Below are 6,000 nucleotides of genomic sequence, written 5' to 3' on the forward strand. Positions count from 1 at the left end.
CTACGACCCTTGCGTGACCCTGCTTCCGGGCTTTTCTGAATGAGACCCGAAGGGAAGTAACTCATTTTTGACAATCTGCAAAATTAATTCTTTAAAATTTGCTCGCTCTTTACGTATGGCACCTAGGATGTTCCCGTTTGGTGAGCGTTCAAATGGAAGGGTGTTTGTACTGCGTGTAAAAGCCTGACAGTATCTGTGATGGTTTACGGGAGGCTTACGGTCCGGGCGTGATTTCCGGTAAGTTGAATATTCATAACAGCCGTCCAGCACCAAAACGAGGCGCCATCATTGTTAAAGGCTAAGTCCACGAAAATAAATTCTTTGAAAATTTCTCACGCTCGACAGAAAGCAGCCAGGATGTTCCCGTTCGGTGAGGTTCAATTGGAAGTATGCTTGTACTGTATGTAGATGCTCGGGGAGCTCTGTGATGGTTTACGGGAGGCTTACTGTGCCTTTAACGCCAAGTCCACCACGAAGGGTGATATCAGGGCGGTGCTGCTTTGACATTTAACGTGCGCCACACACAAGACAGAAAACGTAGCACAGGATTCATGTCTCACCCAGTCACATTATTCTGACACCGGACCAACCAGTCCTCGCACTAACCCCATAATGCCAGACGCCAGGCGGAGCAGCCACTAGGTTGCCAATTTTAAAGTCTTAGGTATGACCCGGCCGGGGTTCGAACCCACGACCTCCCACTCACTGGGCGGACGCCTTACCACTGGGCCACAGTGTTGCGGTTCACTACAGAGGTACACGACAAGGTACATGATAAAGTACATGTATGATGACACAAAAAATTGTTGTCTGTCAACGAAAAACTGTATTCAAATCCTTCCCTCAAGTCGTATTTAATTTGTATTAATCATTTAACCCTTTTGAGGACATGGAGGATAACGCCTGTTATAACAAGAAAAGCAAATGCTTGCACACGACTCGCCTCTCGTTACTCTCGCCCCTCCCTGAACCACCTTACCCCTTAGAAGACGCCATTCCTTGAACCTTAAACCCCCGATAAGACATTTTCAAGACCCTGCTTTCTAAGATATTCTGTTCATAATCTCTGTAAGTTTACCCCCTCATAAGACCTGATTTTCTCAGGGTTTTGTAGGTCTTAGAAGGAGGATTACACTACCTATGACCCATCCCCCGCCCCCTCCCCCCCCCCCCAAAAAAAAATAAAAATAAAATAACACACACAAAAAATATTAAAAATACCTGTTCCAGCTTCACAAAATAATGTCCGAGAGAACTCCTTTATGTGTGACCTGTACCAATCCATTTAGTTAATCAACTCTAAGACTATTTCACATATTCAAACTTGCACAACCTCCCCACCACCATCACTAGCCTAACATACTGAACATCCACCGATTTTTTTCATTTTATTTTTAACAAGAATCATAATAACGTCACGCTCATAAGATAATTGCCAATGTCATATTTTAGTGTTTTGAGAAAAACGCAAAAAAATGTGGTTTCTGAACAATCTGCCTATCTCATTGTTTTAGTTATAAGTTGCAAACTGCCTAGCTCGAGCGGTGACAGCTGGATAAACGTGAGATAAAGAACTGACAGCAGCATTTTCAATCAGCAAAACTGCATATCAACCCTATCCTTGGCGCTGGTGGACAATATTCACTTTTTTGGCCTTTTGGGGGGAGATGGGATAGAGCCACTTGTTAATTGTTTCTTGTTCACAAAAGCACTAATCAAAAAATTGCTCCAGGGGCTTGCAACGTAGTACAATAGGGGAAGGGCCCCTAATATGGACCACTTTTTACATTTAGTCAAGTTTTGACAAAATGTTTTAACATAAAGGGGGGAATCGAGACGAGGGTCGTGGTGTATGTGTGTGTGTGTGTCTGTCTGTCTGCGATTCAGACTAAACTACTGGACCGATCTTTATGAAATTTGACATGAGAGTTCCTGGGTATGATATCCTCAGACGTTTCTTTCATTTTTTTGATAAATGTCTTTGATGACGTCATATCCGGCTTTTCGTGAAAGTTGAGGCGGCACTGTCACGCTCTCATTTTTCAACCAAATTGGTTGAAAGTTTGGTCAAGTAATCTCCGACGAAGCCCGGACTTCGGTATTGCATTTCAGCTTGGTGGCTTACAAATTAATTAATGACTTTGGTCATTAAAAATCTGAAAATTGTAAAAAAAAAAATTTTTTTATAAAACGATCCAAATTTACGTTCATCTTATTCTCCATCATTTTCTGATTCCAAAAACATATAAATATGTTATATTTGGATTAAAAACAAGCTCTGAAAATTAAAAATATAAAAATTATGATCAAAATTAAATTTTCGAAATCAATTTAAAAACACTTTCATCTTATTCCTTGTCGGTTCCTGATTCCAGAAACATATAGATATATGTTTGGATTGAAAACACGCTCAGAATGTTAAAACGAAGAGAGGTGCAGAAAAGCGTGCTATCCTTCTCAGCGCAACTACTACCCCGCTCTTCTTGTCAATTTCACTGCCTTTGCCATGAGCGGTGGACTGACGATGCTACGAGTATACGGTCTTGCTGCGTTGCATTGCGTTCAGTTTCATTCTGTGAGTTCGACAGCTACTTGACTAAATGTTGTATTTTCGCCTTACGCGACTTGTTGTTTATTGCTGATAACTAGCTTGTTTTCTTGCAAAGAAGTTTCATTTTGTGGTTGGTAGCACTTCTCTCTTAGTTGAACAGTTAGGCCTAATTAGAGTGAAATAGCTTTGATAGACCTTCAGCAAAAATTAAATACAGAAAAAAAACCACAAATGGTCCATATTATTAGGAGCCTGGGCGCCCAATATGGACCAGTGAAGCGGCCTTCACGAATCACTGTAAAAAGCCCCCTATACTTCAAAATAACATGATACAACTTAGTGTGCAAGTCGGACTAATTCAAATATGCTTTAGATTTAGCTATTCGGGTTGATGAGAGCATTATTTAAAGCACACCAGGAAACTGAAGAAGCTTATCAAAAACAGAGTGAAAATAAGTGAAATTATCAACTTCCACAAAAAAAAGACTATTTGTTATATTTTTTTTAAATCTCGAGGGCTAGTTATAGGTTATTTTCAGCAAGCTTCTTAATGAATTAATTAAAATTGCCTTTAGTTTTTATTTTCTTCGATTTGTTGAAGGTGGTCCATATTAGGGGACTCACACATACTTTGAGGTTTTGCTATTATTTTTTGTTTGCAGTAGAAACTCGGGGTACACACTGTTAAAATGTAACACATACTGCCTTAGCTGTCATATATAGCTGCCATTTTTGTGTTATGACAGCTTTGGCTGCGGACAGAAACGAGTCTGTTTTAGGCGGCACATTTAGAGTGAACGCTGCCAAAAGTGAACAAGAAGAGCAAACGCTCGATCGAGTCACTTTCGCAGTTCTGAATATTATATGAGGCATCAGATGGACAGGAAGAAATTGCTATTCACAACACAATGAGTCACGTTCACATAAAATTTGAGCCCGGTCACTTTTATAGTTTCCGAGAAAAGCCCAACGTTAAGTTGTGTGTTGCCGAACAGAAAAGGCTAGTTATCTCCCTTGTTTTTCTGATAACGTTCGTAAAAGGCTACAGATGTAAATACTTTGATGTAAAGAATAATCCTACAAAGTTTCAATCACATCCGATGAACTTTGTCAAAGATATAAAATGTCTAATTTTTCCTTTGACGCTGACCTGTGACCTTGAAAAAGGTCAAAGGTCAACGAAACCATCGTTAAAGTGTAGAGGTCATTGGAGGTCACGACTAAACAAAATATGAGCCCGATCGCTTTGATAGTTTCCGAGAAAAGTCCAACGTTAAGGTGGTGTCTACGGACGGCCGGCCGGCCGGCCGGACAGACTAACACTGACCGATTACATAGAGTCACTTTTTCTCAAGTGACTCAAAAACAAGTCGCGTAATACAACATTTAGTCAAGTAGCTGTCGAACTCACAGAATGAAACTGAACGCAACGCAACGCAGCAAGACCGTATACTCGTAGCATCGTCACTCCACCGCCCGTGGCAAAGGCAGTGCCAGTGGAATTGACAAGAAGAGCGGGGTATTCGTTGCGCTGAGAAGGATAGCACGCTTTTCTGTACCTCTCTTCGTTTTAACTTTCTGAGCGTGTTTTTAATCCAAACATATCATATCTATATGTTTTTGGAATCAGGAACCGACAAGGAATAAGATGAAAGTGTTTTTAAATTGATTTCGAAAAAAAAAATTTGATAATAATTTTTATATATTTAATTTTCAGAGCTTGTTGTTAATCCAAATATAACATATCTATATGTTTTTGGAATCAGCAAATGATGGAGAATAAGATGAACGTAAATTTGGATCGTTTTATAAAAAAATATTTTTTTTACAATTTTCAGATTTTTAATGACCAAAGTCATTAATTAATTTTTAAGCCACCAAGCTGAAATGCAATACCGAAGCCCGGGCTTCGTCGAACATTACTTCACCAAAATTGCAACTAATTTGGTTGAAAAATAAGAGCGTGACAGTGCCGCCTCAACTTTCACGAAACGCCGGATATGACGTCATCAAAGACATTTATCAAAAAAATGAAAAAAACGTCTGAGGATATCATACCCAGGAACTCTCATGTCAAATTTCATAAAGATCGGTCCAGTAGTTTAGTCTGAATCGCTCTACACACACACACACACACACACACACACACACACACACACACACACACACACACGCACAGACACACACACACACATACACCACGACCCTCGTCTCGATTTCCCCTCTATGTTAAAACATTTAGTCAAAACTTGACTAAATGTAAAAAAGCGAAAAAGCCTAACGGTTTTGAGGTTTGTGTTTCTGCAACTGTTTTGACATCTGCAACTCATCCAGAGAGGGTGAATAAAGCGAATGAAATTGTTTTGAGCGCTCTAGCGCCGTTAGTTTGTCAGAACAGGAGGTGGTCCATATTAGGAGCCGGTCCATATTAGGAGCCTTTCCCCTATATTACCTTACTGGGAGAATGCAAGTTTCCAGTACAAAGGACTTAACATTTCTTACATACTGCTTGACTAAAATCTTTACAAACATTGACTATATTTACAAGAAACACTTAAGGGTAAAAGGAGAAACAGAATCCGTTAGTCGCCTCTTACGACATGCTGGGGAGCATCGGGTAAATTCTTCCCCCTAACCCGCGGGGGGACTTGACCAAATTGAGTTTTGGCTAGCCCAGACAAAATATGTAATAGGGTGCGTCTCAGAAACTGAACCTTTTGTGTGTGCCATAATCAAATTAGCCCACAGTTGAAACATACTGAATTTTAAATCATGATATTGGTATTTTTGAGAAGTAAAATGAATAAAGAAATAATACAAACAAAACTGAGTATTTTGCATGATTATTATGAAGGTTTTTTTGCGAAAAAAAATGATTGGATGCGTGAAAAATGGAGGTCTGATCTGTGACACGAACCATCAACTAGTTTTGCACCTCACTACAAGAATCGTTTAGAGTGTCCAAGGACTGCTATTCTTGTTATGTGTGTTTGGTTTAAGTGTACTTGACAGTTGAAATGTTATTTTGTCCACAGAATTGTTTTTTTAAACGAAATTAATCGCTTGAAAGTTTGCCATCACTTTCGTAACATAGTTTTCCACACACGTGCAACAGCAACAAGTCCTAGATTTGAACTTTAGAATTTGCATATTCATCTTCAACACGACCTTGACATGAAAGGGCATAGCAAATCGCTACGCTAAATGTTATTTAAGTATTATTTTCTCAAAATTGCATCTGCAAACTAAGTTGAAAGTTGCGCAATATGACATGTTTCTTCAAAATTCAGTTACGATGGTGAACGGTTTTGCAAAGAATGTTCAGAGTTTTGAAGAAAGATTAGAACTACTTTGCGCGTAGTGACTTAGAGGTGCGGGTGACTATGCATGCGCAATTACAGAGAGAAATAGTTCAGCTTCCAGCAGCGAAGAAAGATTTCGAGCATGTT

The 6,000-nt window shown here is 39.5% G+C and overlaps 1 protein-coding gene across 2 annotated transcripts in view; it reads right to left on the reverse strand.

Annotated features, from left to right (window-relative positions):
* Window positions 1-6,000, reverse strand: part of LOC138946246 (uncharacterized) — a 62,437-nt gene that overhangs the window by 34,815 nt on the left and 21,622 nt on the right. The window lies entirely within an intron of this gene.

The sequence above is a fragment of the Littorina saxatilis genome, linkage group LG13, assembly GCF_037325665.1.
Source record: "Littorina saxatilis isolate snail1 linkage group LG13, US_GU_Lsax_2.0, whole genome shotgun sequence".
NCBI classification, from domain to species: Eukaryota; Metazoa; Mollusca; class Gastropoda; order Littorinimorpha; family Littorinidae; genus Littorina; species Littorina saxatilis.